This window comes from Chiloscyllium punctatum, chromosome 47, assembly GCF_047496795.1.
Source record: "Chiloscyllium punctatum isolate Juve2018m chromosome 47, sChiPun1.3, whole genome shotgun sequence".
In the NCBI taxonomy this organism is placed as follows: Eukaryota; Metazoa; Chordata; class Chondrichthyes; order Orectolobiformes; family Hemiscylliidae; genus Chiloscyllium; species Chiloscyllium punctatum.
In genome coordinates, this window is record NC_092785.1 from 28,326,000 (window position 1) to 28,352,718 (window position 26,719).

Here is a 26,719-nt window from a genome sequence, read left to right on the forward strand (position 1 = left end):
GGCGAGAAACAGAGGGGCTAAATCAGAGGGGCTGAATCAGAGAGGCTAAAATAGAGGGGCTGAAACAGAGAGGCTGGTACAAAGGGGGAGAAACAGAGGGGCCGAAACAGAGGGGCTGAATCAGAGGTGCTAAAACAGAGGGCGAGAAACAAGGGGCTGAAACAGAGGGCGAGAAGCAGAGGGGCTGAAACAGAGGGCGAGAAACAGAGGGGCTGAAACAGAGGGCGAGGATCAGAGGGGCTGAAACAGAGGGCTAGAAACAGAGGGGCTGAAACAGAGGGCGAGAAACAGAGGGTCTGAAACAGAGGGCGAGAAACAGAGGGCTGAAACAGAGGGCGAGAAACAGAGGGGCTGAAACATAGGGCGAGAAACAGAGGGGCTGAAACAGAGGGGCTGAAACAGAGGGGCTGAAACAGAGGGGCTGAATCAGAGGGGCTGATTCAGAGTGGCTGAAACAGAGGGGCTGAATCAGCGGGGCTGAAACAGAGGGCGAGAAACTGAGGGTCTGAAACAGAGGGGCTAAAACAGAGGGGCTGAAACAGAGGGGCTGAATCAGAGGAGCTGATTCAGAGGGGCTGAAACAGAGGGGCTGAATCAGCTGGGCTGAAACAGTGGGCGAGAAACAGAGGGGCAGAAACAGAGGTAGAGAAACACAGGGGCTGAAACAGAGGGGCTGAAACAGAGGGCGAGAAACAGAGGGGCTGAAACAGAGGGCAAGAAACAGAGGGGCTGAATCAGAGGGGCTGACACAGAGGGGCTGAAACAAAGGGGCTGAAACAGAGGGCGAGAAACAGAGGGGCTGAAACAGAGGGCGAGAAACAGAGTGGCTGAAACAGAGGGCGAGAAACAGAGGGGCTGAAATAGAGGGGTTGAAACAGAGGGGCTGAAACAGTGGGTCTGAAACAGAGGGCGAGAAACAGAGGGGCTGAAACAGAGGGCGAGAAATAGAGGGGCTGGATCAGAGGGGCTGAATCAGAGGGGCTGAAACAGAGGGGCTGAAATAGAGGGCGAGAAACAAAGGTGCTGAAACAGCGGGCGAGAAACAGAGGGGCTGAAACAGACGGGCTGAAACAGAGAGCCTGAAACAGAGGGCGAGAAACAGAGGGGCTGAAACAGAGGGCGCAAAACAGACGGGCTGAAACAGAGGGCGTGAAACAGAGGGGCTAAATCAGAGGGGCTGAATCAGAGGGGCTAAAATAGATGGCGAGAAAAAAAGGGGCAGAAACAGAGGGCGAGAAACAGAGGGGCTGAAACAGAGGGGCTGAAACAGAGGGCGAGAAACAGAGGGGCTGAAACAGAGAGCGAGAAACAGAGGGGCTGAAACAGAGGGGCTGACACAGAGGGGCTGAAACAAAGTGGCTGAAACAGAGGGCGAGAAACAGAGGGGCTGAAACAGAGGGGCTGAAACAGTGGGGCTGAAACAGAGGGCGAGAAACAGAGGGGCGGAAACAGAGGGGCTGAAACAGTGGGGCTGAAACAGAGGGGGAAAAACAGAGGGGCTGAAACAGAGGGCGAGAAACAGAGTGGCTGAAACAGAGGGCGAGAAACAGAGATGCTGAAACAGATGGCGAGAAACAGAGGGGCTGAAACAGAGGGGCGGGAAACAGAGGGGCTGAATCAGAGGGGCTGAAACAGAGGCGCTGAAACAGAGGGTGAGAAACAGAGGGGCTGAAACAGAGGGGCTGAAACAGAGGGGCTCAAACAGAGGGCGAGAAACAGAGGGGCTGAATCAGAGGGGCTAAATCAGAGGGGCTGCATCAGAGGGGCTGAAACAGTGGGGCTGAATCAGAGGTGCTGAAACAGAGGGCGAGAATCAGCGGGGCTGAAACAGAGGGCGAGAAACAGAGGGGCTGAAACATAGGGCGAGAAACAGAGGGGCTGAAACAGAGGGGCTGAAACAGAGGGGCTGAAACAGAGGGCGAGAAACAGAGGGGCTGATACAGGGGCCGAGAAACAGAGGGTCTGAAACAGAGGGGCTAAATCAGAGGGGCTGAAACAGAGGGGGCTGAATCAGAGGGGCTGATTCAGAGGGGCTGAAACAGAGGGCTGAATCAGAGGGGCTGAAACAGAGGGCGAGAAACAGAGGGTCTGAAACAGAGGGTGAGAAACAGAGGGGCTGAAACAGAGGGCGAGAAACAGAGGGGCTGAAACAGAGGGGCTAAAAAAAAAGGGGCTGAAACAGAGGGGCTGAATCAGAGGAGCTGATTCAGAGGGGCTGAAACAGAGGGGCTGAATCAGCGGGGCTGAAACAGTGGGCGAGAAACAGAGGGGCTGAAACAGAGGGCGAGAAACAGAGGGGCAGAAACAGAGGGCGAGAAACAGAGGGGCTGAAACAGAGGGGCTGAAACAGAGGGCGAGAAACAGAGGGGCTGAAACAGAGAGCGAGAAACAGAGGGGCTGAAACAGAGGGGCTGACACAGAGGGGCTGAAACAAAGGGGCTGAAACAGAGGGCGAGAAACAGAGGGGCTGAAACAGAGGGGCTGAAACAGTGGGGCTGAAACAGAGGGCGAGAAACAGAGGGGCTGAAACAGAGGGGCTGAAACAGAGGGGCTGAAACAGAGGGGCTGAAACAGAGGGCGAGAAACAGAGGGGCTGAATCAGAGGGTCTGAATCAGAGGGGTTGAAACAGAGGGGCTGAAACAGAGGGCGAGAAACAAAGTGGCTGAAACAGCGTGCGAGAAACAGAGGGGCTGAAACAGAGGGGCTGAAACAGAGGGGCTGAAACAGAGGGCGAGAAACAGAGGGGCTAAATCAGAGGGGCTGAATCAGAGAGGCTAAAATAGAGGGGCTGAAACAGAGAGGCTGGTACAAAGGGGGAGAAACAGAGGGGCCGAAACAGAGGGGCTGAATCAGAGGTGCTAAAACAGAGGGCGAGAAACAAGGGGCTGAAACAGAGGGCGAGAAGCAGAGGGGCTGAAACAGAGGGCGAGAAACAGAGGGGCTGAAACAGAGGGCGAGGATCAGAGGGGCTGAAACAGAGGGCTAGAAACAGAGGGGCTGAAACAGAGGGCGAGAAACAGAGGGTCTGAAACAGAGGGCGAGAAACAGAGGGCTGAAACAGAGGGCGAGAAACAGAGGGGCTGAAACATAGGGCGAGAAACTGAGGGTCTGAAACAGAGGGGCTAAAACAGAGGGGCTGAAACAGAGGGGCTGAATCAGAGGAGCTGATTCAGAGGGGCTGAAACAGAGGGGCTGAATCAGCTGGGCTGAAACAGTGGGCGAGAAACAGAGGGGCAGAAACAGAGGTAGAGAAACACAGGGGCTGAAACAGAGGGGCTGAAACAGAGGGCGAGAAACAGAGGGGCTAAAACAGAGGGCAAGAAACAGAGGGGCTGAATCAGAGGGGCTGACACAGAGGGGCTGAAACAAAGGGGCTGAAACAGAGGGCGAGAAACAGAGGGGCTGAAACAGAGGGCGAGAAACAGAGTGGCTGAAACAGAGGGCGAGAAACAGAGGGGCTGAAATAGAGGGGTTGAAACAGAGGGGCTGAAACAGTGGGTCTGAAACAGAGGGCGAGAAACAGAGGGGCTGAAACAGAGGGCGAGAAATAGAGGGGCTGGATCAGAGGGGCTGAAACAGAGGGGCTGAAATAGAGGGCGAGATACAAAGGTGCTGAAACAGCGGGCGAGAAACAGAAGGGCTGAAACAGACGGGCTGAAACAGAGAGCCTGAAACAGAGGGCGAGAAACAGAGGGGCTGAAACAGAGGGCGCAAAACAGACGGGCTGAAACAGAGGGCGTGAAACAGAGGGGCTAAATCAGAGGGGCTGAATCAGAGGGGCTAAAATAGATGGCGAGAAACAAAGGGGCTGAAACAGAGGGCGAGAAACAGAGGGGCTGAAACAGAGGGCGAGAAACAGAGGGGCTGAAACAGAGGGGCTGAAACAGAGGGGCTGAAACAGAGGGCTAGAAACAGAGGGGCTGAAACAGAGGGCGAGAAAGAGAGGGTCTGAAACAGAGGCCGAGAAACAGAGTGGCTGAAACAGAGGTCGAGACACAGAGGGGCTAAAACATAGGGCGAGAAACAGTGGGGCTGAAACAGAGGGGTGAAACAGAGGGGCTGAAACAGAGGGGCTGAATCAGAGGGGCTGATTCAGAGTGGCTGAAACAGAGGGGCTGAATCAGCGGGGCTGAAACAGAGGGCGAGAAACTGAGGGTCTGAAACAGAGGGGCTAAAACAGAGGGGCTGAAACAGAGGGGCTGAATCAGAGGAGCTGATTCAGAGGGGCTGAAACAGAGGGGCTGAATCAGCGGGGCTGAAACAGTGGGCGAGAAACAGAGGGGCTGAAACAGAGGGCGAGAAACAGAGGGGCAGAAACAGAGGGCGAGAAACAGAGGGGCTGAAACAGAGGGGCTGAAACAGAGGGCGAGAAATAGAGGGGCTGAAACAGAGGGCGAGAAACAGAGGGGCTGAAACAGAGGGGCTGACACAGAGGGGCTGAAACAAAGGGGCTGAAACAGAGGGCGAGAAACAGAGGGGCTGAAACAGAGGGCGAGAAACAGAGTGGCTGAAACAGAGGGCGAGAAACAGAGGGGCTGAAATAGAGGGGTTGAAACAGAGGGGCTGAAACAGTGGGTCGGAAACAGAGGGCGAGAAACAGAGGGGCTGAAACAGAGGGCGAGAAACAGAGGGGCTGAAACAGAGGGCGAGAAACAGAGGGGATGAAACAGAGGGGCTGAAACAGATGTGCTGTAACAGAGGGGCTGATACAGCGGGCGAGAAACAGAGGGGCTGAATCAGAGGGGCTGAATCAGAGGGGCTGAAACAGAGGGGCTGAAATAGAGGGCGAGAAGCAAAGGGGCTGAAACAGTGGGCGAGAAACAGAGGGGCTGAAACAGAGGGGCTGAAACAGACGGGCTGAAACAGAGAGCCTGAAACAGAGGGCGAGAAACAGAGGGGCTGAAACAGAGGGCGCAAAACAGAGGGGCTGAAACAGAGGGCGTGAAACAGAGGGTGACAAACAGAGGGCGAGAAACAGTGGGGATGAAACAGAGGGGCTGAAACAGAGGGGCTGAAACAGAGGGGCTGAAACTGAGGGGCTGAATCAGAGGGGCTGAAACAGAGGGGCTGAATCAGAGGGGCTGAACCAGATGGCGAGAAACAGAGGGGCTGAAACAGAGGGCGAGAAAAAGAGGGGCAGAAGCAGAGGGCGAGAAACAGAGGGCCTGAAACAGAGGGGCTGAAACAGAGGGCGAGAAACAGAGCGGCTGAAACAGAGGGCGAGAAACAGAGGGGCTGAAACAGAGGGGCTGAAACAGAGGGTCTGAAACAGAGTGCGAGAAACAGAGGGGCTGAAACAGAGGGCGAGAAAAAGAGGGGCTGAAACAGAGGGGCTGAAACAGAGGGGCTGAAACAGAGGGCGAGAAACAGAGGGGCTGAAACAGAGGGGCTGAAACAGAGGGACTGAAACAGTGGGCATGAAACAGAGGGAGAGAAACAGAGGGGCTGAAACAGAGGGCGAGAAACAGAGGGACTGAAACAGAGGGCGAGAAACAGAGGGGCTGAAACAGAGGGGCTGAAACAGAGGGCGAGAAACAGAGTGGCTGAAACAGAGGGGCGGGAAACAGAGGGGCAGAATCAGAGGGGCTGAATCAGAGGGGCTGAATCAGAGGGGCTGAAATCGAGTGTGCGAAACAGAGGGGCTGAAACAGAGGGGCTGAAACAGAGGGGCTGAAACAGAGGGCGAGAAACAGAGGGGCTGAAACAGAGGGCGAGAAACAGAGGGGCTGAAACAGGGGGCGAGAAACAGAGGGGCTGAAACAGAGGGGCTAAATCAGAGGGGCTGAAACAGAGGGGCTGAATCAGAGGGGCTGATTCAGAGGGGCTGAAACAGAGGGGCTGAATCAGAGGGGCTGAAACAGAGGGCGAGAAACAGAGGGTCTGAAACAGAGGTTTAGAAACAGAGGGGCTGAAACAGAGGGCGAGAAACAGAGGGGCTGAAACAGAGGGGCTAAAACAGATGGGCTGAAACAGAGGGGTTGAATCAGAGGAGCTGATTCAGAGGGGCTGAAACAGAGGGGCTGAATCAGCGGGGCTGAAACAGTGGGCGAGAAACAGAGGGGCTGAAACAGAGGGCGAGAAACAGAGGGGCTGAAACAGAGGGGCTGAAACAGAGGGCGAGAAACAGAGGGGCTGAAACAGAGGGCGAGAAACAGAGGGGCTGAAACAGAGGGGCTGACACAGAGGGGCTGAAACAAAGGGGCTGAAACAGAGTGCGAGAAACAGAGGGGCTGAAACAGAGGGCGAGTAACAGAGTGGCTGAAACAGAGGTCGAGAAACAAAGGGGCTGAAATAGAGGGGTCGAAACAGAGATGCTGAAACAGATGGCGAGAAACAGAGGGGCTGAAACAGAGGGGCGGGAAACAGAGGGGCTGAATCAGAGGGGCTGAATCAGAGGGGCTGAAACAGAGGGGCTGAAACAGAGGGTGAGAAACAAAGGGGCTGAAACAGCGGGCGAGAAACAGAGGGGCTGAAACAGAGGGGCTGAAACAGAGGGCGAGAAACAGAGGGGCTAAATCAGAGGGGCTGAATCAGAGGGGCTAAAATAGAGGGCGAGAAACAAAGGGGCTGAAACAGAGGGCGAGAAACAGAGGGGCTGAAACAGAGGGCGAGAAACAGAGGGGCTGAAACAGAGGGGCTGAAACAGAGGGGCTGAAACAGAGGGCTAGAAACAGAGGGGCTGAAACAGAGGGCGAGAAAGAGAGGGTCTGAAACAGAGGCCGAGAAACAGAGTGGCTGAAACAGAGGGCGAGACACAGAGGGGCTGAAACATAGGGCGAGAAACAGTGGGGCTGAAACAGAGGGGCTGAAACAGAGGGGCTGAAACAGAGGGGCTGAATCAGAGGGGCTGATTCAGAGTGGCTGAAACAGAGGGGCTGAATCAGCGGGGCTGAAACAGAGGGCGAGAAACTGAGGGTCTGAAACAGAGGGGCTAAAACAGAGGGGCTGAAACAGAGGGGCTGAATCAGAGGAGCTGATTCAGAGGGGCTGAAACAGAGGGGCTGAATCAGCGGGGCTGAAACAGTGGGCGAGAAACAGAGGGGCTGAAACAGAGGGCGAGAAACAGAGGGGCAGAAACAGAGGGCGAGAAACAGAGGGGCTGAAACAGAGGGGCAGAAACAGAGGGCGAGAAACAGAGGGGCTGAAACAGAGGGCGAGAAACAGAGGGGCTGAAACAGAGGGGCTGACACAGAGGGGCTGAAACAAAGGGGCTGAAACAGAGGGCGAGAAACAGAGGGGCTGAAACAGAGGGCGAGAAACAGAGTGGCTGAAACAGAGGGCGAGAAACAGAGGGGCTGAAATAGAGGGGTTGAAACAGAGGGGCTGAAACAGTGGGTTGGAAACAGAGGGCGAGAAACAGAGGGGCTGAAACAGAGGGCGAGAAACAGAGGGGCTGAAACAGAGGGCGAGAAACAGAGGGGATGAAACAGAGGGGCTGAAACAGAGGTGCTGTAACAGAGGGGCTGAAACAGCGGGCGAGAAACAGAGGGGCTGAATCAGAGGGGCTGAATCAGAGGGGCTGAAACAGAGGGGCTGAAATAGAGGGCGAGAAGCAAAGGGGCTGAAACAGCGGGCGAGAAACAGAGGGGCTGAAACAGAGGGGCTGAAACAGACGGGCTGAAACAGAGAGCCTGAAACAGAGGGCGAGAAACAGAGGGGCTGAAACAGAGGGCGCAAAACAGAGGGGCTGAAACAGAGGGCGTGAAACAGAGGGTGACAAACAGAGGGCGAGAAACAGATGGGATGAAACAGAGGGGCTGAAACAGAGGGGCTGAAACAGAGGGGCTGAAACTGAGGGGCTGAATCAGAGGGGCTGAAACAGAGGGGCTGAATCAGAGGGGCTGAACCAGATGGCGAGAAACAGAGGGGCTGAAACAGAGGGCGAGAGACAGAGGGGCAGAAGCAGAGGGCGAGAAACAGAGGGCCTGAAACAGAGGGGCTGAAACAGAGGGCGAGAAACAGAGCGGCTGAAACAGAGGGCGAGAAACAGAGGGGCTGAAACAGAGGGGCTGAAACAGAGGGTCTGAAACAGAGTGCGAGAAACAGAGGGGCTGAAACAGAGGGCGAGAAACAGAGGGGCTGTAACAGAGGGCGAGAAACAGAGGGGTTGAAACAGAGGGGCTGAAACAGAGGGGCTGAAACAGAGGGGCTGAAACAGAGGGCGAGAAACAGAGGGGCTGAAACAGACGGGCTGAAACAGAGGGGCTGAAACAGTGGGCATGAAACAGAGGGCGAGAAACAGAGGGGCTGAAACAGAGGGCGAGAAACAGAGGGCGAGAAACAGAGGGGCTGAATTAGAGGGGCTGAAACAGAGGGCGAGAAACAGAGGGGCTGAAACAGAGGGGCTGAAACAGAGGGGCTGAAACATAGGGGCTGAAACAGAGCGCGAGAAACAGAGGGGCTGAAACAGAGGGCGAGAAACAGAGTGGCTGAAACAGAGGGGCGGGAAACAGAGGGGCTGAATCAGAGGGGCTGAATCAGAGGGGCTGAAACAAGGGGCTGAAACAGAGGGGCTGAAACAGAGGGCGAGAAACAGAGGGGCTGAAACAGAGGGCGAGAAACAGAGGGGCTGAAACTGTTGGCGAGAAACAGAGGGGCTGAACCAGATGGCGAGAAACAGAGGGGCTGAAACAGAGGGGCTGAAACAGAGGGCGAGAGACAGAGGGGCAGAAGCAGAGGGCGAGAAACAGAGGGCCTGAAACAGAGGGGATGAAACAGAGGGCGAGAAACAGAGCGGCTGAAACAGAGGGCGAGAAACAGAGGGGCTGAAACAGAGGGGCTGAAACAGAGGGTCTGAAACAGAGTGCGAGAAACAGAGGGGCTGAAACAGAGGGCGAGAAACAGAGGGGCTGTAACAGAGGGCGAGAAACAGAGGGGTTGAAACAGAGGGGCTGAAACAGAGGGGCTGAAACAGAGGGCGAGAAACAGAGGGGCTGAAACAGACGGGCTGAAACAGAGGGGCTGAAACAGTGGGCATGAAACAGAGGGCGAGAAACAGAGGGGCTGAAACAGAGGGCGAGAAACAGAGGGCGAGAAACAGAGGGGCTGAATTAGAGGGGCTGAAACAGAGGGCGAGAAACAGAGGGGCTGAAACAGAGGGCGAGAAACAGAGGGGCTAAAACAGAGGGGCTGAAACAGAGGGGCTGAAACATAGGGGCTGAAACAGAGCGCGAGAAACAGAGGGGCTGAAACAGAGGGCGAGAAACAGAGTGGCTGAAACAGAGGGGCGGGAAACAGAGGGGCTGAATCAGAGGGGCTGAATCAGAGGGGCTGAAACAAGGGGCTGAAACAGAGGGGCTGAAACAGAGGGCGAGAAACAGAGGGGCAGAAGCAGAGGGCGAGAAACAGAGGGCCTGAAACAGAGGGGCTGAAACAGAGGGTCTGAAACAGAGTGCGAGAAACAGAGGGGCTGTAACAGAGGGCGAGAAAAAGAGGGGCTGAAACAGAGGGGCTGAAACAGAGGGGCTGAAACAGAGGGCGAGAAACAGAGGGGCTGAAACAGAGGGGCTGAAACAGAGGGACTGAAACAGTGGGCATGAAACAGAGGGAGAGAAACAGAGGGGCTGAAACAGAGGGCGAGAAACAGAGGGACTGAAACAGAGGGCGAGAAACAGAGGGGCTGAAACAGAGGGGCTGAAACAGAGGGCGAGAAACAGAGTGGCTGAAACAGAGGGGCGGGAAACAGAGGGGCAGAATCAGAGGGGCTGAATCAGAGGGGCTGAATCAGAGGGGCTGAAATCGAGTGTGCGAAACAGAGGGGCTGAAACAGAGGGGCTGAAACAGAGGGGCTGAAACAGAGGGCGAGAAACAGAGGGGCTGAAACAGAGGGCGAGAAACAGAGGGGCTGAAACAGGGGGCGAGAAACAGAGGGGCTGAAACAGAGGGGCTAAATCAGAGGGGCTGAAACAGAGGGGCTGAATCAGAGGGGCTGATTCAGAGGGGCTGAAACAGAGGGGCTGAATCAGAGGGGCTGAAACAGAGGGCGAGAAACAGAGGGTCTGAAACAGAGGTTTAGAAACAGAGGGGCTGAAACAGAGGGCGAGAAACAGAGGGGCTGAAACAGAGGGGCTAAAACAGATGGGCTGAAACAGAGGGGTTGAATCAGAGGAGCTGATTCAGAGGGGCTGAAACAGAGGGGCTGAATCAGCGGGGCTGAAACAGTGGGCGAGATACAGAGGGGCTGAAACAGAGGGCGAGAAACAGAGGGGCTGAAACAGAGGGGCTGAAACAGAGGGCGAGAAACAGAGGGGCTGAAACAGAGGGCGAGAAACAGAGGGGCTGAAACAGAGGGGCTGACACAGAGGGGCTGAAACAAAGGGGCTGAAACAGAGTGCGAGAAACAGAGGGGCTGAAACAGAGGGCGAGTAACAGAGTGGCTGAAACAGAGGTCGAGAAACAGAGGGGCTGAAATAGAGGGGTCGAAACAGAGATGCTGAAACAGATGGCGAGAAACAGAGGGGCTGAAACAGAGGGGCGGGAAACAGAGGGGCTGAATCAGAGGGGCTGAATCAGAGGGGCTGAAACAGAGGGGCTGAAACAGAGGGTGAGAAACAAAGGGGCTGAAACAGCGGGCGAGAAACAGAGGGGCTGAAACAGAGGGGCTGAAACAGAGGGCGAGAAACAGAGGGGCTAAATCAGAGGGGCTGAATCAGAGGGGCTAAAATAGAGGGCGAGAAACAAAGGGGCTGAAACAGAGGGCGAGAAACAGAGGGGCTGAAACAGAGGGCGAGAAACAGAGGGGCTGAAACAGAGGGGCTGAAACAGAGGGGCTGAAACAGAGGGCTAGAAACAGAGGGGCTGAAACAGAGGGCGAGAAAGAGAGGGTCTGAAACAGAGGCCGAGAAACACAGTGGCTGAAACAGAGGGCGAGACACAGAGGGGCTGAAACATAGGGCGAGAAACAGTGGGGCTGAAACAGAGGGGCTGAAACAGAGGGGCTGAAACAGAGGGGCTGAATCAGAGGGGCTGATTCAGAGTGGCTGAAACAGAGGGGCTGAATCAGCGGGGCTGAAACAGAGGGCGAGAAACTGAGGGTCTGAAACAGAGGGGCTAAAACAGAGGGGCTGAAACAGAGGGGCTGAATCAGAGGAGCTGATTCAGAGGGGCTGAAACAGAGGGGCTGAATCAGAGGGGCTGAAACAGTGGGCGAGAAACAGAGGGGCTGAAACAGAGGGCGAGAAACAGAGGGGCAGAAACAGAGGGCGAGAAACAGAGGGGCTGAAACAGAGGGGCAGAAACAGAGGGCGAGAAACAGAGGGGCTGAAACAGAGGGCGAGAAACAGAGGGGCTGAAACAGAGGGGCTGACACAGAGGGGCTGAAACAAAGGGGCTGAAACAGAGGGCGAGAAACAGAGGGGCTGAAACAGAGGGCGAGAAACAGAGTGGCTGAAACAGAGGGCGAGAAACAGAGGGGCTGAAATAGAGGGGTTGAAACAGAGGGGCTGAAATAGAGGGCGAGAAACAGAGGGGCTGAAACAGAGGGCGAGAAACAGAGGGGATGAAACAGAGGGGCTGAAACAGAGGTGCTGTAACAGAGGGGCTGAAACAGCGGGCGAGAAACAGAGGGGCTGAATCAGAGGGGCTGAATCAGAGGGGCTGAAACAGAGGGGCTGAAACAGAGGGCGAGAAGCAAAGGGGCTGAAACAGCGGGCGAGAAACAGAGGGGCTGAAACAGAGGGGCTGAAACAGACGGGCTGAAACAGAGAGCCTGAAACAGAGGGCGAGAAACAGAGGGGCTGAAACAGAGGGCGCAAAACAGAGGGGCTGAAACAGAGGGCGTGAAACAGAGGGTGACAAACAGAGGGCGAGAAACAGATGGGATGAAACAGAGGGGCTGAAACAGAGGGGCTGAAACAGAGGGGCTGAAACTGAGGGGCTGAATCAGAGGGGCTGAAACAGAGGGGCTGAATCAGAGGGGCTGAAACAGAGGGTCTGAAACAGAGTGCGAGAAACAGAGGGGCTGAAACAGAGGGCGAGAAACAGAGGGGCTGAAACAGAGGGCGAGAGACAGAGGGGCAGAAGCAGAGGGCGAGAAACAGAGGGCCTGAAACAGAGGGGCTGAAACAGAGGGCGAGAAACAGAGCGGCTGAAACAGAGGGCGAGAAACAGAGGGGCTGAAACAGAGGGGCTGAAACAGAGGGTCTGAAACAGAGTGCGAGAAACAGAGGGGCTGAAACAGAGGGCGAGAAACAGAGGGGCTGTAACAGAGGGCGAGAAACAGAGGGGTTGAAACAGAGGGGCTGAAACAGAGGGGCTGAAACAGAGGGGCTGAAACAGAGGGCGAGAAACAGAGGGGCTGAAACAGACGGGCTGAAACAGAGGGGCTGAAACAGTGGGCATGAAACAGAGGGCGAGAAACAGAGGGGCTGAAACAGAGGGCGAGAAATAGAGGGCGAGAAACAGAGGGGCTGAATTAGAGGGGCTGAAACAGAGGGCGAGAAACAGAGGGGCTGAAACAGAGGGGCTGAAACAGAGGGGCTGAAACATAGGGGCTGAAACAGAGAGCGAGAAACAGAGGGGCTGAAACAGAGGGCGAGAAACAGAGTGGCTGAAACAGAGGGGCGGGAAACAGAGAGGCTGAATCAGAGGGGCTGAATCAGAGGGGCTGAAACAAGGGGCTGAAACAGAGGGGCTGAAACAGAGGGCGAGAAACAGAGGGGCTGAAACAGAGGGCGAGAAACAGAGGGGCTGAAACAGGGGGCGAGAAACAGAGGGGCTGAACCAGATGGCGAGAAACAGAGGGGCTGAAACAGAGGGCGAGAGACAGAGGGGCAGAAGCAGAGGGCGAGAAACAGAGGGCCTGAAACAGAGGGGCTGAAACAGAGGGCGAGAAACAGAGCGGCTGAAACAGAGGGCGAGAAACAGAGGGGCTGAAACAGAGGGGCTGAAACAGAGGGTCTGAAACAGAGTGCGAGAAACAGAGGGGCTGAAACAGAGGGCGAGAAACAGAGGGGCTGTAACAGAGGGCGAGAAACAGAGGGGTTGAAACAGAGGGGCTGAAACAGAGGGGCTGAAACAGAGGGGCTGAAACAGAGGGCGAGAAACAGAGGGGCTGAAACAGACGGGCTGAAACAGAGGGGCTGAAACAGTGGGCATGAAACAGAGGGCGAGAAACAGAGGGGCTGAAACAGAGGGCGAGAAACAGAGGGCGAGAAACAGAGGGGCTGAATTAGAGGGGCTGAAACAGAGGGCGAGAAACAGAGGGGCTGAAACAGAGGGGCTGAAACAGAGGGGCTGAAACATAGGGGCTGAAACAGAGCGCGAGAAACAGAGGGGCTGAAACAGAGGGCGAGAAACAGAGTGGCTGAAACAGAGGGGCGGGAAACAGAGGGGCTGAATCAGAGGGGCTGAATCAGAGGGGCTGAAACAAGGGGCTGAAACAGAGGGGCTGAAACAGAGGGCGAGAAACAGAGGGGCTGAAACAGAGGGCGAGAAACAGAGGGGCTGAAACAGGGGGCGAGAAACAGAGGGGCTGAAACAGAGGGGCTAAATCAGAGGGTCTGAAACAGAGGGGCTGAATCAGAGGGGCTGATTCAGAGGGTCTGAAACAGAGGGCTGAATCAGAGGGGCTGAAACAGAGGGCGAGAAACAGAGGGTCTGAAACAGAGGGTGAGAAACAGAGGGGCTGAAACAGAGGGCGAGAAACAGAGGGGCTGAAACAGAGGGGCTGAAACAGAGGGCGAGAAACAGAGCGGCTGAAACAGAGGGCGAGAAACAGAGGGGCTGAAACAGAGGGTCTGAAACAGAGGGTCTGAAACAGAGTGCGAGAAACAGAGGGGCTGAAACAGAGGGCGAGAAACAGAGTGGCTGTAACAGAGGGCGAGAAACAGAGGGGTTGAAACAGAGGGGCTGAAACAGAGGGGCTGAAACAGAGGGGCTGAAACAGAGGGCGAGACACAGAGGGGCTGAAACAGACGGGCTGAAACAGAGGGGCTGAAACAGTGGGCATGAAACAGAGGGCGAGAAACAGAGGGGCTGAAACAGAGGGCGAGAAACAAAGGGCGAGAAACAGAGGGGCTGAATCAGAGGGGCTGAAACAGAGGGCGAGTAACAGTGGGGCTGAAACAGAGGGCGAGAAACAGAGGGTCTGAAACAGAGGGGCTGAAACAGAGGGGCTGAAACAGAGGGCGAGAAACAGAGTGGCTGAAACAGAGGGGCGGGAAACAGAGGGGCTGAATCAGAGGGGCTGAATCAGAGGGGCTGAATCAGAGGGGCTGACCAGAGGGTGCGAAACAGAGGGGCTGAAACAGAGGGGCTGAAACAGAGGGGCTGAAACAGAGGGCGAGAAACAGAGGGGCTGAAACAGAGGGCGAGAAACAGAGGGGCTGAAACAGGGGGCGAGAAACAGAGGGGCTGAAACAGAGGGGCTAAATCAGAGGGGCTGAAACAGAGGGGCTGAATCAGAGGGGCTGATTCAGAGGGTCTGAAACAGAGGGCTGAATCAGAGGGGCTGAAACAGAGGGCGAGAAACAGAGGGTCTGAAACAGAGGGTGAGAAACAGAGGGGCTGAAACAGAGGGCGAGAAACAGAGGGGCTGAAACAGAGGGGCTAAAACAGAGGGGCTGAAACAGAGGGGTTGAATCAGAGGAGCTGATTCAGAGGGGCTGAAACAGAGGGGCTGAATCAGCGGGGCTGAAACAGTGGGCGAGAAACAGAGGGGCTGAAACAGAGGGCGAGAAACAGAGGGGCTGAATCAGAGGGGCTGAATCAGAGGGGCTGAATCAGAGGGGCTGACCAGAGGGTGCGAAACAGAGGGGCTGAAACAGAGGGGCTGAAACAGAGGGGCTGAAACAGAGGGCGAGAAACAGAGGGGCTGAAACAGAGGGCGAGAAAAGGAGGGGCTGAAACAGGGGGCGAGAAACAGAGGGGCTGAAACAGAGGGGCTAAATCAGAGGGGCTGAAACAGAGAGGCTGAATCAGAGGGGCTGATTCAGAGGGGCTGAAAGAGAGGGCTGATTCAGAGGGGCTGAAACAGAGGGCGAGAAACAGAGGGTCTGAAACAGAGGGTGAGAAACAGAGGGGCTGAAACAGAGGGCGAGAAACAGAGGGGCTGAAACAGAGGGGCTAAAACAGAGGGGCTGAAACAGAGGGGTTGAATCAGAGGAGCTGATTCAGAGGGGCTGAAACAGAGGGGCTGAATCAGCGGGGCTGAAACAGTGGGCGAGAAACAGAGGGGCTGAAACAGAGGGCGAGAAACAGAGGGGCTGAAACAGAGGGGCTGAAACAGACGGCGAGAAACAGAGGGGCTGAAACAGAGGGCGAGAAACAGAGGGGCTGAAACAGAGGGGCTGACACAGAGGGGCTGAAACAAAGGGGCTGAAACAGAGGGCGAGAAACTGAGTGGCTGAAACAGAGGGCGAGAAACAGAGGGGCTGAAACAGAGGGGCTGAAACAGAGTGCGAGAAACAGAGGGGCTGAAACAGGGGGCGAGAAACAGAGGGGCTGAAATAGAGGTGTTGAAACAGAAGGGCTGAAACAGAGGGGCTGAAACAGAGGGCGAGAAACAGAGGGGCTGAAACAGAGGGCGAGAAACAGAGGGGTTGAAACAGAGGGCGAGAAACAGAGGGGCTGAAACAGAGGGGCTGAATCAGCGGGGCTGAAACAGTGGGCGAGAAACAGAGGGGCTGAAACAGAGGGCGAGAAACAGAGGGGCTGAAACAGAGGGGCTGAAACAGAGGGCGAGAAACAGAGGGGCTGAAACAGAGGGCGAGAAACAGAGGGGCTGAAATAGAGGGGTTGAAACAGAGGGGCTGAAACAGTGGGGCTGAAACAGAGTGCGAGAAACAGAGGGGCTGAAACAGAGGGCGAGAAACAGAGGGGCTGAAACAGAGGGGCTGAAACAGAGGGGCTGAAACAGAGGGGCTAAAACAGAGGGGCTGAAACAGAGGGGTTGAATCAGAGGAGCTGATTCAGAGGGGCTGAAACAGAGGGGATGAATCAGCGGGGCTGAAACAGTGGGCGAGAAACAGATGGGCTGAAACAGAGGGCGAGAAACAAAGGGGCTGAAACAGAGTGTGAGAAACAGAGGGGCTGAAACAGAGGGCGAGAAACAGAGGGGCTGAAACAGAGGGGCTAAAACAGAAGGGCTGAAACAGAGGGGCTGAAACAGAGGGGCTGAAACAGAGGGCGAGAACAAAGGAACTGAAACAGCGGGCGAGAAACAGAGGGGCTGAAACAGAGGGGCTAAATCAGAGGGGCTGAAACAGAGGGGCAGAAATAGAGGGGTCGAAACAGAGATGCTGAAACAAATGGCGAGAAACAGAGGGGCTGAAACAGAGGGCGAGAAACAGAGGGGCTGAATCAGAGGGGCTGAATCAGAGGGGCTGAAACAGAGGGGCTGAAACAGAGGGTGAGAAACAAAGGGGCTGAAACAGCGGGCGAGAAACAGAGGGGCTGAAACAGAGGGCGAGAAACAGAGGGGCTAAATCAGAGGGGCTGAATCAGAGGGGCTAAAATAGAGGGCGAGAAACAAAGGGGCTGAAACAGAGGGCGAGAAACAGAGGGGCTGAAACAGAGGGCGAGAAACAGAGGGGCTGAAACAGAGGGGCTGAAACAGAGGGGCTGAAACAGAGGGCTAGAAACAGAGGGGCTGAAACAGAGGGCGAGAAAGAGAGGGTCTGAAACAGAGGCCGAGAAACAGAGTGGCTGAAACAGAGGTCGAGACACAGAGGGGCTGAAACATAGGGCGAGAAACAGTGGGGCTGAAACAGAGGGGCTGAAACAGAGGGGCTGAAACAGAGGGGCTGAATCAGAGGGGCTGATTCAGAGTGGCTGAAACAGAGGGGCTGAATCAGCGGGGCTGAAACAGAGGGCGAGAAACTGAGGGTCTGAAACAGAGGGGCTGAAACAGAGGGGCTGAAACAGAGGGCGAGAAACAGAGGGGCTGAAACAGAGGGCGAGAAACAGAGGGGCTGAAACAGAGGGGCTGACACAGAGGGCCTGAAACAAAGGGGCTGAAACAGAGGGCGAGAAACAGAGGGGCTGAAACAGAGGGCGAGAAACAGAGTGGCTGAAACAGAGGGCGAGAAACAGAGGGGCTGAAATAGAGGGGTTGAAACAGAGGGGCTGAAACAGTGGGTCGGAAACAGAGGGGGAGAAACAGAGGGTCTGAAACAGAGGGCGAGAAACAGAGGGGCTGAAACAGAGGGCGAGAAACAGAGGGGATGAAACAGAGGGGCTGAAACAGAGGTGCTGTAACAGAGGGGCTGAAACAGCGGGCGAGAAACAGAGGGGCTGAATCAGAGGGGCTGAATCAGATGGGCTGAAACAGAGGGGCTGAAATAGAGGGCGAGAAGCAAAGGGGCTGAAACAGCGGGCGAGAAACAGAGGGGCTGAAACAGAGGGGCTGAAACAGACGGGCTGAAACAGAGAGCCTGAAACAGAGGGCGAGAAACAGAGGGGCTGAAACAGAGGGCGCAAAACAGAGGGGCTGAAACAGAGGGGATGAAACAGAGGGGCTGAAACAGAGGGGCTGAAACAGAGGGGCTGAAACTGAGGGGCTGAATCAGAGGGGCTGAAACAGAGGGGCTGAATCAGAGGGGCTGAACCAGATGGCGAGAAACAGAGGGGCTGAAACAGAGGGCGAGAAACAGAGGGGCAGAAGCAGAGGGCGAGAAACAGAGGGGCTGAAACAGAGGGCGAGAAACAGAGGGCGAGAAACAGAGGGGCTGAATTAGAGGGGCTGAAACAGAGGGCGAGAAACAGAGGGGCTGAAACAGAGGGCGAGAAACAGAGGGGCTGAAACAGAGGGGCTGAAACAGAGGGGCTGAAACATAGGGGCTGAAACAGAGCGCGAGAAACAGAGGGGTTGAAACAGAGGGCGAGAAACAGAGTGGCTGAAACAGAGGGGCGGGAAACAGAGGGGCTGAATCAGAGGGGCTGAATCAGAGGGGCTGAAACAAGGGGCTGAAACAGAGGGGCTGAAACAGAGGGCGAGAAACAGAGGGGCAGAAGCAGAGGGCGAGAAACAGAGGGCCTGAAACAGAGGGGCTGAAACAGAGGGCGAGAAACAGAGCGGCTGAAACAGAGGGCGAGAAACAGAGGGGCTGAAACAGAGGGGCTGAAACAGAGGGTCTGAAACAGAGTGCGAGAAACAGAGGGGCTGTAACAGAGGGCGAGAAAAAGAGGGGCTGAAACAGAGGGGCTGAAACAGAGGGGCTGAAACAGAGGGCGAGAAACAGAGGGGCTGAAACAGAGGGGCTGAAACAGAGGGACTGAAACAGTGGGCATGAAACAGAGGGCGAGAAACAGAGGGGCTGAAACAGAGGGCGAGAAACAGAGGGACTGAAACAGAGGGCGAGAAACAGAGGGGCTGAAACAGAGGGGCTGAAACAGAGGGCGAGAAACAGAGTGGCTGAAACAGAGGGGCGGGAAACAGAGGGGCAGAATCAGAGGGGCTGAATCAGAGGGGCTGAATCAGAGGGGCTGAAATCGAGTGTGCGAAACAGAGGGGCTGAAACAGAGGGGCTGAAACAGAGGGGCTGAAACAGAGGGCGAGAAACAGAGGGGCTGAAACAGAGGGCGAGAAACAGAGGGGCTGAAACAGGGGGCGAGAAACAGAGGGGCTGAAACAGAGGGGCTAAATCAGAGGGGCTGAAACAGAGGGGCTGAATCAGAGGGGCTGATTCAGAGGGGCTGAAACAGAGGGGCTGAATCAGAGGGGCTGAAACAGAGGGCGAGAAACAGAGGGTCTGAAACAGAGGTTTAGAAACAGAGGGGCTGAAACAGAGGGCGAGAAACAGAGGGGCTGAAACAGAGGGGCTAAAACAGATGGGCTGAAACAGAGGGGTTGAATCAGAGGAGCTGATTCAGAGGGGCTGAAACAGAGGGGCTGAATCAGCGGGGCTGAAACAGTGGGCGAGATACAGAGGGGCTGAAACAGAGGGCGAGAAACAGAGGGGCTGAAACAGAGGGGCTGAAACAGAGGGCGAGAAACAGAGGGGCTGAAACAGAGGGGCTGACACAGAGGGGCTGAAACAAAGGGGCTGAAACAGAGTGCGAGAAACAGAGGGGCTGAAACAGAGGGCGAGTAACAGAGTGGCTGAAACAGAGGTCGAGAAACAGAGGGGCTGAAATAGAGGGGTCGAAACAGAGATGCTGAAACAGATGGCGAGAAACAGAGGGGCTGAAACAGAGGGGCGGGAAACAGAGGGGCTGAATCAGAGGGGCTGAATCAGAGGGGCTGAAACAGAGGGGCTGAAACAGAGGGTGAGAAACAAAGGGGCTGAAACAGCGGGCGAGAAACAGAGGGGCTGAAACAGAGGGGCTGAAACAGAGGGCGAGAAACAGAGGGGCTAAATCAGAGGGGCTGAATCAGAGGGGCTAAAATAGAGGGCGAGAAACAAAGGGGCTGAAACAGAGGGCGAGAAACAGAGGGGCTGAAACAGAGGGCGAGAAACAGAGGGGCTGAAACAGAGGGGCTGAAACAGAGGGGCTGAAACAGAGGGCTAGAAACAGAGGGGCTGAAACAGAGGGCGAGAAAGAGAGGGTCTGAAACAGAGGCCGAGAAACACAGTGGCTGAAACAGAGGGCGAGACACAGAGGGGCTGAAACATAGGGCGAGAAACAGTGGGGCTGAAACAGAGGGGCTGAAACAGAGGGGCTGAAACAGAGGGGCTGAATCAGAGGGGCTGATTCAGAGTGGCTGAAACAGAGGGGCTGAATCAGCGGGGCTGAAACAGAGGGCGAGAAACTGAGGGTCTGAAACAGAGGGGCTAAAACAGAGGGGCTGAAACAGAGGGGCTGAATCAGAGGAGCTGATTCAGAGGGGCTGAAACAGAGGGGCTGAATCAAAGGGGCTGAAACAGTGGGCGAGAAACAGAGGGGCTGAAACAGAGGGCGAGAAACAGAGGGGCAGAAACAGAGGGCGAGAAACAGAGGGGCTGAAACAGAGGGGCAGAAACAGAGGGCGAGAAACAGAGGGGCAGAAACAGAGGGCGAGAAACAGAGGGGCTGAAACAGAGGGGCTGACACAGAGGGGCTGAAACAAAGGGGCTGAAACAGAGGGCGAGAAACAGAGGGGCTGAAACAGAGGGCGAGAAACAGAGTGGCTGAAACAGAGGGCGAGAAACAGAGGGGCTGAAATAGAGGGGTTGAAACAGAGGGGCTGAAACAGTGGGTTGGAAACAGAGGGCGAGAAACAGAGGGGCTGAAACAGAGGGCGAGAAACAGAGGGGCTGAAACAGAGGGCGAGAAACAGAGGGGATGAAACAGAGGGGCTGAAACAGAGGTGCTGTAACAGAGGGGCTGAAACAGCGGGCGAGAAACAGAGGGGCTGAATCAGAGGGGCTGAATCAGAGGGGCTGAAACAGAGGGGCTGAAATAGAGGGCGAGAAGCAAAGGGGCTGAAACAGCGGGCGAGAAACAGAGGGGCTGAAACAGAGGGGCTGAAACAGACGGGCTGAAACAGAGAGCCTGAAACAGAGGGCGAGAAACAGAGGGGCTGAAACAGAGGGCGCAAAACAGAGGGGCTGAAACAGAGGGCGTGAAACAGAGGGTGACAAACAGAGGGCGAGAAACAGATGGGATGAAACAGAGGGGCTGAAACAGAGGGGCTGAAACAGAGGGGCTGAAACTGAGGGGCTGAATCAGAGGGGCTGAAACAGAGGGGCTGAATCAGAGGGGCTGAAACAGAGGGTCTGAAACAGAGTGCGAGAAACAGAGGGGCTGAAACAGAGGGCGAGAAACAGAGGGGCTGAAACAGAGGGCGAGAGACAGAGGGGCAGAAGCAGAGGGCGAGAAACAGAGGGCCTGAAACAGAGGGGCTGAAACAGAGGGCGAGAAACAGAGCGGCTGAAACAGAGGGCGAGAAACAGAGGGGCTGAAACAGAGGGGCTGAAACAGAGGGTCTGAAACAGAGTGCGAGAAACAGAGGGGCTGAAACAGAGGGCGAGAAACAGAGGGGCTGTAACAGAGGGCGAGAAACAGAGGGGTTGAAACAGAGGGGCTGAAACAGAGGGGCTGAAACAGAGGGGCTGAAACAGAGGGCGAGAAACAGAGGGGCTGAAACAGACGGGCTGAAACAGAGGGGCTGAAACAGTGGGCATGAAACAGAGGGCGAGAAACAGAGGGGCTGAAACAGAGGGCGAGAAATAGAGGGCGAGAAACAGAGGGGCTGAATTAGAGGGGCTGAAACAGAGGGCGAGAAACAGAGGGGCTGAAACAGAGGGGCTGAAACAGAGGGGCTGAAACATAGGGGCTGAAACAGAGAGCGAGAAACAGAGGGGCTGAAACAGAGGGCGAGAAACAGAGTGGCTGAAACAGAGGGGCGGGAAACAGAGGGCGAGAAACAGAGGGGCTGAAACAGAGGGCGAGAAACAGAGGGGCTGAAACAGGGGGCGAGAAACAGAGGGGCTGAAACAGAGGGGCTGAATCAGAGGGGCTGAAACAAGGGGCTGAAACAGAGGGGCTGAAACAGAGGGCGAGAAACAGAGGGGCTGAAACAGAGGGCGAGAAACAGAGGGGCTGAAACAGGGGGCGAGAAACAGAGGGGCTGAACCAGATGGCGAGAAACAGAGGGGCTGAAACAGAGGGCGAGAGACAGAGGGGCAGAAGCAGAGGGGCTGAATCAGAGGGGCTGAAACAAGGGGCTGAAACAGAGGGGCTGAAACAGAGGGCGAGAAACAGAGGGGCTGAAACAGAGGGCGAGAAACAGAGGGGCTGTAACAGAGGGCGAGAAACAGAGGGGTTGAAACAGAGGGGCTGAAACAGAGGGGCTGAAACAGAGGGGCTGAAACAGAGGGCGAGAAACAGAGGGGCTGAAACAGACGGGCTGAAACAGAGGGGCTGAAACAGTGGGCATGAAACAGAGGGCGAGAAACAGAGGGGCTGAAACAGAGGGCGAGAAACAGAGGGCGAGAAACAGAGGGGCTGAATTAGAGGGGCTGAAACAGAGGGCGAGAAACAGAGGGGCTGAAACAGAGGGCGAGAAACAGAGGGGCTGAAACAGAGGGGCTGAAACAGAGGGGCTGAAACATAGGGGCTGAAACAGAGCGCGAGAAACAGAGGGGCTGAAACAGAGGGCGAGAAACAGAGTGGCTGAAACAGAGGGGCGGGAAACAGAGGGGCTGAATCAGAGGGGCTGAATCAGAGGGGCTGAAACAAGGGGCTGAAACAGAGGGGCTGAAACAGAGGGCGAGAAACAGAGGGGCTGAAACAGAGGGCGAGAAACAGAGGGGCTGAAACAGGGGGCGAGAAACAGAGGGGCTGAAACAGAGGGGCTAAATCAGAGGGTCTGAAACAGAGGGGCTGAATCAGAGGGGCTGATTCAGAGGGTCTGAAACAGAGGGCTGAATCAGAGGGGCTGAAACAGAGGGCGAGAAACAGAGGGTCTGAAACAGAGGGTGAGAAACAGAGGGGCTGAAACAGAGGGCGAGAAACAGAGGGGCTGAAACAGAGGGGCTGAAACAGAGGGCGAGAAACAGAGCGGCTGAAACAGAGGGCGAGAAACAGAGGGGCTGAAACAGAGGGTCTGAAACAGAGGGTCTGAAACAGAGTGCGAGAAACAGAGGGGCTGAAACAGAGGGCGAGAAACAGAGTGGCTGTAACAGAGGGCGAGAAACAGAGGGGTTGAAACAGAGGGGCTGAAACAGAGGGGCTGAAACAGAGGGGCTGAAACAGAGGGCGAGACACAGAGGGGCTGAAACAGACGGGCTGAAACAGAGGGGCTGAAACAGTGGGCATGAAACAGAGGGCGAGAAACAGAGGGGCTGAAACAGAGGGCGAGAAACAGAGGGCGAGAAACAGAGGGGCTGAATCAGAGGGGCTGAAACAGAGGGCGAGTAACAGTGGGGCTGAAACAGAGGGCGAGAAACAGAGGGGCTGAAACAGAGGGGCTGAAACAGAGGGGCTGAAACAGAGGGCGAGAAACAGAGTGGCTGAAACAGAGGGGCGGGAAACAGAGGGGCTGAATCAGAGGGGCTGAATCAGAGGGGCTGAATCAGAGGGGCTGACCAGAGGGTGCGAAACAGAGGGGCTGAAACAGAGGGGCTGAAACAGAGGGGCTGAAACAGAGGGCGAGAAACAGAGGGGCTGAAACAGGGGGCGAGAAACAGAGGGGCTGAAACAGAGGGGCTAAATCAGAGGGGCTGAAACAGAGGGGCTGAATCAGAGGGGCTGATTCAGAGGGTCTGAAACAGAGGGCTGAATCAGAGGGGCTGAAACAGAGGGCGAGAAACAGAGGGTCTGAAACAGAGGGTGAGAAACAGAGGGGCTGAAACAGAGGGCGAGAAACAGAGGGGCTGAAACAGAGGGTGAGAAACAGAGGGGCTGAAACAGAGGGGCTAAAAAAAAGGGGCTGAAACAGAGGGGCTGAATCAGAGGAGCTGATTCAGAGGGGCTGAAACAGAGGGGCTGAATCAGCGGGGCTGAAACAGTGGGCGAGAAACAGAGGGGCTGAAATAGAGGGCGAGAAACAGAGGGGCAGAAACAGAGGGCGAGAAACAGAGGGGCTGAAACAGAGGTGCTAAAACAGAGGGCGAGAAACAGAGGGGCTGAAACAGTGGGCGAGAAACAGAGGGGCTGAAACAGAGGGGCTGACACAGAGGGGCTGAAACAAAGCGGCTGAAACAGAGGGCGAGAAACAGAGGGGCTGAAACAGAGGGGCTGAAACAGTGGGGCTGAAACAGAGGGCGAGAAACAGAGGGGCTGAAACAGAGGGGCTGAAACAGAGGGGCTGAAACAGAGGGGCTGAAACAGAGGGCGAGAAACAGAGGGGCTGAATCAGAGGGGCTGAATCAGAGGGGCTGAAACAGAGGGGCTGAAACAGAGGGCGAGAAACAAAGGGGCTGAAACAGAGTGCGAGAAACAGAGGGGCTGAAACAGAGGGGCTGAAACAGAGGGGCTGAAACAGAGGGGCTGAAACAGAGGGGGAGAAACAGAGGGGCTGAAACAGAGGGGCTGAATCAGAGGGGCTAAAACAGAGGGCGAGAAACAGAGCTGCTGAAACAGAGGGCGAGAAACAGAGAAGCTGAAACAGAGGGCGAGAAACAGAGGGGCTGAAACAGAGGGGCTGAAACAGAGGGGCTAAAACAGAGGGGCTGAAACAGAGGGTGAGAAACAGAGGGGCTAAATCAGAGGGGCTGAATCAGAGGGGCTGAAACAGAGGGTCTGAAACAGAGAGCGAGAAACAAAGGGGCTGAAAGAGCGGGCGAGAAACAGAGGGGCTGAAACAGAGGGGCTGAAACAGACGGGCTGAAACAGAGAGCCTGAAACAGAGGGCGAGAAACAGAGGGGCTGAAACAGAGGGCGCAAAACAGAGGGACTGAAACAGAGGGCGTGAAACAGAGGGCGAGAAACAGAGGGCGAGAAACAGAGGGGATGAAACACAGGGGCTGAAACAGAGGGGCAGAAACAGAGGGGCTGAAACTGAGGGGCTGAATCAGAGGGGCTGAAACAGAGGGGCTGAATCAGAGGGGCTGAACCAGATGGCGAGAAACAGAGGCGCTGAAACAGAGGGCGAGAAACAGAGGGCCTGAAACAGAGGGGCTGAAACAGAGGGCGAGAAACAGAGGGGCTGAAACAGAGGGCGAGAAACAGAGGGGCTGAAACAGAGGGGCTGAAACAGAGGGGCTGAAACAGAGTGCGAGAAACAGAGGGGCTGAAACAGAGGGCGAGAAACAGAGGGGCTGTAACAGAGGGCGAGAAACAGAGGGGCTGAAACAGAGGGGCTGAAACAGAGGGGCTGAAACAGAGGGGCTGAAAAAGATGGTGAAAAACAGCGGGGATGAAACAGAGGGGCTGAAACAGTGGGGCTGAAACAGAGGGGCTGAAACAGAGGGGCTGGAACAGAGGGGGAGAAACAGAGGGGCTGAAACAGAGGGGCTGAATCAGAGGGGCTAAAACAGAGGGCGAGAAACAGAGGGGCTGAAACCGAGGGCGAGAAACAGAGGGGCTGAAACAGAGGGGCTGAAACAGAGGGGCTGAAACAGAGGGCGAGAAACAGAGGGGCTGAAACAGAGGGCGAGAAACAGAGGGGCGGAAACAGAGGGGCTGAAACAGTGGGGCTGAAACAGAGGGCGAGAAACAGAGTGGCTGAAACAGAGGGCGAGAAACAGAGATGCTGAAACAGATGGCGAGAAACAGAGGGGCTGAAACAGAGGGGCGGGAAACAGAGGGGCTGAATCAGAGGGGCTGACTGAGTGGGGCTGAATCAGAGGGGCTGAATCAGAGGCGCTGAAACAGAGGGTGAGAAACAGAGGGGCTGAAACAGAGGGGCTGAAACAGAGGGGCTCAAACAGAGGGCGAGAAACAGAGGGGCTGAATCAGAGGGGCTAAATCAGAGGGGCTGCATCAGAGGGGCTGAAACAGTGGGGCTGAATCAGAGGTGCTGAAACAGAGGGCGAGAATCAGCGGGGCTGAAACAGAGGGCGAGAAACAGAGGGGCTGAAACATAGGGCGAGAAACAGAGGGGCTGAAACAGAGGGGCTGAAACAGAGGGGCTGAAACAGAGGGCGAGAAACAGAGGGGCTGAAACAGGGGCCGAGAAACAGAGGGTCTGAAACAGAGGGGCTAAATCAGAGGGGCTGAAACAGAGGGGGCTGAATCAGAGGGGCTGATTCAGAGGGGCTGAAACAGAGGGCTGAATCAGAGGGGCTGAAACAGAGGGCGAGAAACAGAGGGTCTGAAACAGAGGGTGAGAAACAGAGGGGCTGAAACAGAGGGCGAGAAACAGAGGGGCTGAAACAGAGGGGCTAAAAAAAAAGGGGCTGAAACAGAGGGGCTGAATCAGAGGAGCTGATTCAGAGGGGCTGAAACAGAGGGGCTGAATCAGCGGGGCTGAAACAGTGGGCGAGAAACAGAGGGGCTGAAACAGAGGGCGAGAAACAGAGGGGCAGAAACAGAGGGCGAGAAACAGAGGGGCTGAAACAGAGGGGCTGAAACAGAGGGCGAGAAACAGAGGGGCTGAAACAGAGAGCGAGAAACAGAGGGGCTGAAACAGAGGGGCTGACACAGAGGGGCTGAAACAAAGGGGCTGAAACAGAGGGCGAGAAACAGAGGGGCTGAAACAGAGGGGCTGAAACAGTGGGGCTGAAACAGAGGGCGAGAAACAGAGGGGCTGAAACAGAGGGGCTGAAACAGAGGGGCTGAAACAGAGGGGCTGAAACAGAGGGCGAGAAACAGAGGGGCTGAATCAGAGGGTCTGAATCAGAGGGGTTGAAACAGAGGGGCTGAAACAGAGGGCGAGAAACAAAGTGGCTGAAACAGCGTGCGAGAAACAGAGGGGCTGAAACAGAGGGGCTGAAACAGAGGGGCTGAAACAGAGGGCGAGAAACAGAGGGGCTAAATCAGAGGGGCTGAATCAGAGAGGCTTAAATAGAGGGGCTGAAACAGAGAGGCTGGTACAAAGGGGGAGAAACAGAGGGGCCGAAACAGAGGGGCTGAATCAGAGGTGCTAAAACAGAGGGCGAGAAACAAGGGGCTGAAACAGAGGGCGAGAAGCAGAGGGGCTGAAACAGAGGGCGAGAAACAGAGGGGCTGAAACAGAGGGCGAGGATCAGAGGGGCTGAAACAGAGGGCTAGAAACAGAGGGGCTGAAACAGAGGGCGAGAAACAGAGGGTCTGAAACAGAGGGCGAGAAACAGAGGGCTGAAACAGAAGGCGAGAAACAGAGGGGCTGAAACATAGGGCGAGAAACAGAGGGGCTGAAACAGAGGGGCTGAATCAGAGGGGCTGAAACAGAGGGGCTGAATCAGAGGGGCTGAACCAGATGGCGAGAAACAG